The 9,692-nt window shown below is 39.7% G+C and overlaps 1 long non-coding RNA gene across 1 annotated transcript; it reads left to right on the forward strand.

Moving 5' to 3' along the window:
* The first annotated feature begins 623 nt into the window (after positions 1-623).
* Positions 624-8,004, forward strand: LOC140134015 (uncharacterized). Its single transcript, XR_011856024.1, has 3 exons — positions 624-921; positions 4,969-5,045; positions 6,815-8,004. It is a non-coding gene; the product is annotated as an uncharacterized lncRNA (long non-coding RNA).
* Positions 8,005-9,692: the final 1,688 nt, after the last annotated feature.

Here is a 9,692-nt window from a genome sequence, read left to right on the forward strand (position 1 = left end):
GAGCACTCGAGCATCAGGAAAAGCATTTTAGTGCTCGCTCATCTCTAAAAATTACAGACAAGCACATAGATTACACATCTGTTGTCAATCGAGCCTCCATGTATGGAGATATCCAGTATGTGCAAGTGCTTTATGATCTGTTATGCGGCACTTGCGTGATAGCTACAATATTCCAGCTGTATATAATTACTATGTGCAAGGCCTCTATGGACAGCAGGAAAATGTAGAGATAATTGGCAATGCAGAAGAGTATATTTTCATATGCCCACACACTAATAATAAAATTTATATAGTGCGATCAAATTCCGCAGAGTTTTTCAAATCATGGGGAACATGTACAAATAAAATAAGACATAAAAGAGCAATAATATGCTCAGATGAAATAATAGGAATAAGCCCTCTTGCACACGATCTTTGTTTTTCCACATTCTACAGCTGTAATGGCTACAGTTGTACAATCTACAGTGTAATCTATGTTTTCCAGGAAGCCAGTGACTAAACTAGGCCGGCCCATTAAGGTCATGTGATTGTTGCCCAGCAACCAACCACAAACATGGCCAAAAAGCCTAATGCAACCACGAGCAATCCATTTTTTTCACAGCCCCATTCACTTTTATGGGATTCTCTGAGCCTCAATTGGACATACTTTTTCCTCACAGGCACTAGACTTAGACACAGTGCAAAAGTATATAGTAAAGATAGTCCACGTAAAGCTGGTACTGAAAACCAAATCTGCTAAATAGTTTGCCCAACGGGGGCAGTATAGAGAAAAAAAAAGAAACAGTAAGAGAAAGAGAAGACGAGAGAGACATTGAAAGAGACACTGAAAGTTTGGTCAGAGAAATTAGAAGAAAACCAAGAGAGCACAGTTTCCTTCACACCAATGGAATGAGAAGAGAATAGTTATCTTTGGATTTTGGGGTGAAGAGATATTGAGGCACATTTACTTACCCTGCTGCTGGAGTTCACCAAAAGTGCATTGTCTGACAATAATGCACTGTGCCGCGATTCACAAAGATTGTGCGCCAGATATCCTGCATGTGTCGCTTCCCTGCTCAGGTCCGCCGGAGTTCTCCTTCTTCTTCCTGGTGCATGTAAATGCTTGAGCTTGCGACACAATTTGAAAGTTAAATCCCGCACTCAGTCCAAATCAGTCGGATCGTCCGACGGCACGTCCCCCAATTTGTGTCACATGGAAGCAAGCACAGCTGCGCCAAAAAACAATTGCGTGCAACACCTGGGACTCATCCTAGTCTTCCCATTAGAGCTGCCAGTAATTACCACTACTTTTGGTCTGCACTGTGGTATGGATTTATTTGTATACAGATTTGTATTTCTGATTTTGTGAACATTATTTTTGTATTTTGTTGTACTTTTGTTTTTTTATCTTATGTGTAATTGGTGTTTTTCGATACTCCTTTATTCAAATTTCTGTTTCATGTCATATTTCTTTTTTGTATATCATATTTTTGTGTTTTGATGTGATATAGAAAAATAATACTGTATGCACATCAGTAAAATAGGAGATAGTACATAGTCTTTCAAAATATTAATGGCCTCCTCCAACCTTGCAGGTCTGCCGACTATTCCAAACCTCCCCACCAGTCATGAAGAGAGACAAAAAGTGAAGTGGACTGAGAGAAATTAGGGAGTGGTAATGAATTTGATGTGGCATGTCCCCCAGCAATCAGGAAGCTTGTAAATAATAAAGTAAAGAAATAGAAAGTGATGTTCTCATAAATATATATCTGCAGGCGGCTGTGCCACTAGAAATTCTCCTGTCACTTTTGAATATTTAGCTTTGGGGATCTTGAGTTTGAGAGTATCTTTTGATGATAAACAGGTTGCACATACTAAAAAACAAGGGGAAGTAGAATTCTCAGACATGTGTAACTAAATTTATATTGCACTAGAGAAGAACCTGTGTGTATTGTTAAATAAAATAAAGAAGGGGATATTTTTTCAATAATTTTTTATGACATAATTAGTGGCATGTAAACTCTATGGGTTGCGTCAGTGATACCCTTCTGTCGTTGTGAAGTACCATCTGTAAGGGTCCATATCTATGGGCGTGTCTTTTTTATGCCCCCAAACATGCATCCGTTTTAGTCTAAATTGCACCTGTATTTTATTGGCATCCGCTTTTTTCATTTCTGCAAAAAAAGAACGGTCGGCATCACTGGTTGGTCAAAAAGACTAGTCTCCTGCTAAATCTGATAGCATCTGTGTGTTGTCCGTATCCGTATGCCTGTATTTTTTTTTTTGCATGACCAATGACTTCTATGGATGACTGTATCCAATGTGTGAAAAAAGTAGGGCATGCTGCCTATTTTTCTCACTTAGATAATTATTGCATTTTAAGGGCCCGACACTGCTCAGTGGACTGGAGTCCAGGGATGATAGCTACCTTATATACTCGAGTATAAGCCTAGTTTTTCAGCACAAAAAATGTGCTGAAAAACCCAAACTAGGCTTATACTCGAGTAAAAAAAATAAATAAATCAAAACTCGCCTTTCTGGCGGCACCCGTGGATCTTCTGTGCGATGCATCTGGTATTGTTGTGCTGTACGACGGGGAAGGGGGGGTTATATACACTGGGGCAGGGGCTGGCAGGCTATATACACTGGGGCAGGGGCTGGCAGGCTATATACACTGGGGCAGGGGCTGGCAGGCTATATACACTGGGGCAGGGGCTGGCTGGCTATATACACTGGGGCAGGGGCTGGCTGGCTACATACTGGAGAGGCTGTGACCAATGCATTTCCCACCCTCGGCTTATACTCGAGTCAATAGGTTTTCCCAGTTTTTTGTGGTAAAATTAGGGGCCTCGGCTTATACTCAGGTCGGCTTATACTCGAGTATATACGGTATGTTTAATTTCTTTTGTTTTTTTAAAGGACATGTACCAACAGATTTGTGAATGATAGATGATTTATACTCCCCGTCCCGTCCCCCTTTGCAGTAATGTGATTTTAGTATGAATAGGAATGGACTAATTTAGAAGGTTTTTAAATTTTCAAATGAGACTGAGGCACTCTGCAGAGCACCCGAGCAGAGTCTCTCTGCAAATCTTTATACAATGTTGTTTGCACAGTGCAAATGGACAAGCTCGGAGGGCTTATTTACTAAGGGTCGCGGATCGCATTTTGTATTTGCGTAGCTTCAACAGGTATTTGACAGGGGTTTGGGCTGGGATTGTGTTGCACGTTTTTGGCACAGCTGTGCTGGCTTTCATGCGACAGAAATCGGAGAGGTGTGCCGTCGGACGATCTGACTGATTTGGACGGAGCGTGTGATTTAAGTTTCAGATTGTGTCACAATCCAATACACTTACATGCACTAGAAAGAAGGTGAACTCTGGCGGACCTGATCTTAGTGAATCTCGGCAGAGTGCATTTTCGTCGGACAAATGCAATGTGAAATGTGCCCCAATAGGTTAAGTTGTTTTACATCCCAAGAGCAAGTTGATTTGTGGGAAAAAACAAACTTTTAGTTACTCTTTAAATTTATTTTTAAAATACCAGCAAACGAAATACATTATGAACAGCACATTGTAATCAATAATTTCAGAACTTCCAAAAGAGAACTCATGACCTTAACTTCTTTCTTCTTGTCCACAGCATTCCTATCTATTCCTAAGCAACAATTCCTTACCAGACAGGATTGACACACAGCCCACCAATTCCTCCCTTTCACGTAATGCTACCTTCCATATAAACATAAAGTCACGGGTGTTCCTGTGCTCCTCTCCGGTTCCCAGTGTCCCCCCAGGCTGTCTTACCTGTCCACGATCCTGCTGTGTCTCCGGCAATCCGACGCGCGCAACCCAACCTCCTGGGGGGCGCACGTCAGCGCTTGAAGATTTAAAGGGCCAACGCACCGCTAATTGGTGCTGGCCACCTGGTACTTAACCCCTTAACGCCGAAGCCACTTTTCACCTTCCTGACACGGCCCATTTTTTCAGATCTGCCCTGTGTCACTATAAGTGGTTATTACTTTGGAACACTTTAACATATCCAAGTGATTTTTAAATTGTTTTCTCGTGACACATTGTGCTTCATATTAGTTAAAAAATTTTGGTGGTATGTTTTATTTATGAAAAAATAAGATATTTGGTGAAAATTTTGAAAAATTCTCAATTTTCGAAATTCAAAATGTTCTACTTTTTCCACACATAAGTCATAACACCAAAAAACGTAATAACTAACATTCACCGAATGTCTATAGCTTTTTGATGAGATTTTATTAACTCTTTAATGTATGGAGGAAAAGAAAATTGTCAATTTTTGGTTTCTTTTTTTTTTTTCGTATATTTTGGGGGTCGTACACCACTAAAAATACTATAATATTTTTATTCTATAGATCACTACAATTACGGTGATACCTCATTTATATAGTTTTTTTAATATATTTTACAATTTTACAGGAAAAAAACAAATATAAAGAAAATCGCATTTGTTTTTGCATCGCCATCTTTTCGGAGACTTTTTTATATAACTTTTAATATTTTTTGGTTGACAGAGCTGGTCAAAAAAGTTATGTGCACCAAAATGGTACCACTGAAAAGGACAACTCAACACGTACGAAGTAAACCTTTACTTCATACGTGTTGAGTTGTCCTTTTCAGTGGTACCATTTTAGTGCACATAACTTTTTTTTTATCACTTTTTGGAACATTTTTGGGAAGGGATTTTATGAAAATGTACATTTTTGGTGAGTTTTTCGGGTTTTGTTTTACAGCGTTCACCGTACGGATCCAATAATGTTTCTGACTTATTGTACAGATTGTTACGGACGCGGTGATACCAAATATGTGGGGAGTTTTGGTGATTTTCAGTTTTTTTTACTTTAATACATGTGTATAGGGAATGTTTGTGTTTAGGGGACTTTAACTTTATTTAATTAATTCTTTTTATTAAAAAGTGTGTTTATATAGTGTTTTTAACTTTTTTTCTTTACTTTTACAGGTTAGCTTAAACAAGCGATCCACAGAAGGCAGGACCCGGCTCCCCGGAAGGAGAACGCGCAGCCACGGACCCTCCCGGTAAGTGCCGCCGGGGGTCCGATTCCAGTTAAATGCCCCTGACACGCCGACACCCGCAGCTTCTGGCGTTGGCTCCGCTAAGCAGCCGGCGCCAAAAGTTTATATATGCCTCATGCATAGGAGAAAGCTTTATTCCTAAGCCTTGTGACTGTCGAATTCCCATTGGGACCCTGGTTCTATTCCTGACTACGCTCCACTGCCACCAGCACTGACCTTCTACTCCGCTACTATGATACCGTGCTGCCTGTCCTGACCTCCTGCCTGTCCAACTATGATTCGCTGGAATTTTGGGGTACTTGATCCTTTTGTCACGCAGCTATGCTGGCTTTCATGCAAAACAAATTAGGTGGCATGACACCGGACTGTCCGACTGATTCAGACTGAGCGCGGGATTTAACTTTCAAATTGTGTCGCAATCCCTAGCAATTAGATACACCACTAAAAAGATGGTGAGCTCTGTGGGACCTGAGCGGGGAAGAAACACATGCAGGATATCGGGCGCACGATCTTAGTGAATCGCGGCACAGGGCATTATCGTTGGACAATGCACTTTCAGTGAACTCCAGCGATACCCTAAGTAAATGTGCCCCATTGTGTCCATCGGGAATCTGCCAATAAAAGTAGATTGCAATTTTTCAATCACATACGCCATATCCAATGTAGGTTTTGGGCACCTCTACATCTTATGAATTAGGTCTGATTTTTTTATCTAGCATAAGTCTACACACTGCATTATTTACATAAATCATAGAATGATTTTCTTCAAATTTATGAAAAACTGTTTCTTAATGACTGTAGATGAATGAAATACGATATAACTATTATTTACTATATTCATTTGCATTCTCCAACCATCTTTTTCCCATCCATGATTACTTAAGTCTTCCAAATGGCATGAACAGTTAAGGCTTTTGCCAATTTCCTCCCTGAGGCTAAAGCCATGGAGGACTTTGGCTAATGTCTTGTACAAGCAGTGATGTCACTCACATCTATCCCAGCTTTTCTACTTAAAAAAAAAAATTAGATTGTTGATTTTAAATCATGACTTTGCAAAGCAGCTTACATCTGCTGATTGTATATAGCTTACTCATCGGGTGCCAAGAACATATTCATCTATTAATGACACTGACATTTGCTTTTTAACTGCAAACTACATGAAAATTTATTATTTAGTGTTATTTATTTATTGTTTATTATTTAGAGGAAATTCTACAGTTGAGGCAGTGGGTCTTTTGTGGTTGAGTGTAAAAATTTTAAAAAATAGTAAGGTCCAACAGCTTTCACAACAATTTTTTATGTGTTTTCTTCTTTTATTATCTATTTGCATTATTAATATAGTATAGTTATTAATGTTTCACATATTACCTGACCTATGCCAGCTATTCATGCCATAGGACTATAGTATAGACATCAGTTTGCATAGAAGAACCTTAAAGGGGTTGTACAAAGTTAGTTTTTATCTGATTGGTAAGGGTCCCAATGCTAAGATTCCCACCAATCACAAGAACTGGAGTTCCATTCTTATTCATTGATGGAGCAGCAGGTTGAGTATGTATCTTGCCACTTCATCCAATACTAAAGTAGTGTAGGAAATTGATGAGCACAGCGCTTCGGTTCAGTCTAGGAGATAGCCTGGAGACATCCATACACTGTGCTGGGCAATTTTTCCTATAGCCCTTCAAAAACTATCTCTTTTAGCATTTTTAATTCCATATTATTTCTCATTGAAATAGTTTAAATATCTAAACTTTCTTAAATTGTTTTTACAGATGAACTAAAACTATCGGGTTGTACTTCTACATGGGTGCAGAGGTGGTGGCCTGCAGGATGAAAAGCAATGCATTTGCTCCAGTTGTGAACCTGTAGTTTGACTTACAAATGTTATAAATCCATAGGGGAATAAAAATTGCAGGTCTGAGAACATGGGTATACATGTGGTCTACAGTAGTCTTCTAGAGATAGATCCTCCATAAAATGTATCTCTAATGCACCACATTGTACACTGTAGATACATAACTACCCTATTTTGTTAACCTATTTTATTATATGCAGGCAGTCCGCAGGTTACATACAGTATATTTTTTGTAGGTTTGTTCTTAGGTTGAATTTGTATGTAAGTCAGAACTGGTATATTTTTGAATTCCAGACACATTAGCTGGTTCGCCCATGTGGCAATACAATTTTCAAAATTTGGGATTGTTATGGGAACAAGAATTAACAATAAAGCTATATTACAGATACCTTAGATAATTCTTATAGTTAATCATTGAAACCTGTGGCTAAAGTTGAGTAAATTACCAGCATCCAGATAGCTTCACCAGCGGTCACAGTGAGTAGAGAGGTTCGTAACTAGGTTCATAAGTAGGGGTTGTAAGTGTGGTGTTCTTAAAGAGGTATTCCCACGAAGACAAGTTTCTTAAATATACTCAGAATAACAAATTAACAAATTCTCAAATACACTGTAATTAACAAAAATGCAGCATTTCACAGATATAAGTCCAACTTGTCTATCAGTCCTGGTGTATACAATTTTAGTTGCCCCTAGTTTCCGACCCTGTATCTTCTGACTTTAGGGTTGGCAGCCATCTTGTCTGGCACTTTGGAGATGAGCTCCTCCCCCCTGCATTCCAGGACAAGCTCACACTGATACAAACTGACTTCCTTATGGCAAACAACAGCAGCGAGGGGAGAGCTACAAGCTACAGGCAGATAGGTTCTTTATCCGGGGAGGGGGAGGGAGGCACAGCAGATCTAACAGTGTGATAGAGGAGAGATGTAGCAGGGCTGACTGTGTCATTGTGTATAATATGCATCTCATGGATCTCATCATCTTATCTCCCAGCTGTCTCATCTCTCTTTCTATGTGTCAGATACTAGTACAATGTTAAAGAGAACCCATCAGGCAGAATAACCCCCCTAAACTTATATTATATTTTCATAAACTGCCATTAGAGAGCATTGCCTCCCTTCATTGTCCCTCTACATGCCGGTATTAAGCAATGAGGTCCTAAAGCTGTATGCAAATGACCTGTGAAATGTCCAATGAGTCATTAGCATACTCAAGCTGTCCGGCTTATTCGTGAGTGGGAGGTACAGCCACACCCCCAGTGCTTGACTGACAGCCTGTTTAATGGTGTGAGCCTGTATAATGATGTGTTTCCTGGTGCTGGCGCCCCCTGCAGCCTGTGTGTGTATAGCAGAGATACAACAGCTCCAGGCAGCCATGTTATAGCAGAACATGTCAGGTACTTGTGTAGCTGATGTCTGTGTCTCTCACATGAGTATTAGGAGGATGCAGCATGTCAGCAGATGCAGCACACACACTAGCAATGCTTTACTATACATTACACACAGACATGAGCAGGGGGAGGAGAGGGGAGGGGGAACAGGGGTGACATCACTGCCTCTGACCATGTGACCAGCCTCATTTACATAATAAAGAAATGATGATTTTATCATGATTAATGTATGAATTGACTAGATAAAGGTTGGGATGGATCCTTGTGAGCTGCTCCAACAGGTAGTGGTGACAAGACAAGTGACACAGATCTGATGACAAAAATTTTACACTGACCATCACTGAGTTATAAGAGCTACAATAGTAATAAAACTGGGTAAAATTGTAACGTTAGGGTGTAAACATCACTAGGGGATTGAAATTTGAGAATGTATGTATTCCTTATGTTATTACACAATAACTATGATATGTAAAAAAAATCTATAAAATGTAGCAGCCATTTAACAATCACCCCAGCCCTTTGGTGCTAACATCCATTTCTGTCTTATTAAAATAACTGCACTAAGTAAATAATGTAGAGAGTAGCTGCACTATGCTGTTAATAGCTGGTTTATCGATTCTACAGTATGTACATAGCAATTGGCTCAGCTCCTCCTGCTTTGTAACATGCTTCTTGCAAATCAAACAGAATGTTTGATGTGACAGGTTCCTTTCTAATATAATAAGTAATCATTCATGGCTTGACATCTATGTTCTATGTTATCCAGTCCATTTTTATAATGCATCATTGTTAGCTGTTCTGTATACACAATACATTTATGAGTGATGATCTATTTCCAGTTCAAGTTGCCAATTTGTGCCCCTTCTTCACATGGACACAGACCTTAAGTTTATCCTTATTTATATCTGATAGAAGAGCAGATCATCATCCACACTGACCGCCTGAGTCTGACCCCCTGAGCATACTTTAAATGAAATCATTGTGTAAGAACTCTATCATTGCGGGGGAGATGTATTCGTCTATCTACATTAGAAAACTGGAGTAATTCGCACTTGAAATGTTGTGTGCCACATTTATTGAAGGCTGTAGACAATTTTTAGGCGGTTCTCCATCTCGTCCAAAAAAGGTCTTTGTCCTCAGTTACTGGGTGCCGTGACCAGACAAAAAATACCCCCTGCACCAGAAAATTCAGTCCGTATGTCAGACAATTTGATATTGTGGTGAAGCAAACCAGACCAACTAATAGGAGGTGCAAAGTACAACTCACCAGACTTTTACTGCACCAAACTAATCATCCGGTATCAGACACAAGGATCTGGCACAGCAGAAGACTCTTTAGTTATACTCTGCACTGGTCTTATGACACATTAATACATCTTCCCCATTGTGCTGAGGATAGGCAAAGGCC

This window comes from Engystomops pustulosus, chromosome 5 (genome assembly GCF_040894005.1).
Source record: "Engystomops pustulosus chromosome 5, aEngPut4.maternal, whole genome shotgun sequence".
Lineage (NCBI taxonomy): Eukaryota > Metazoa > Chordata > Amphibia > Anura > Leptodactylidae > Engystomops > Engystomops pustulosus.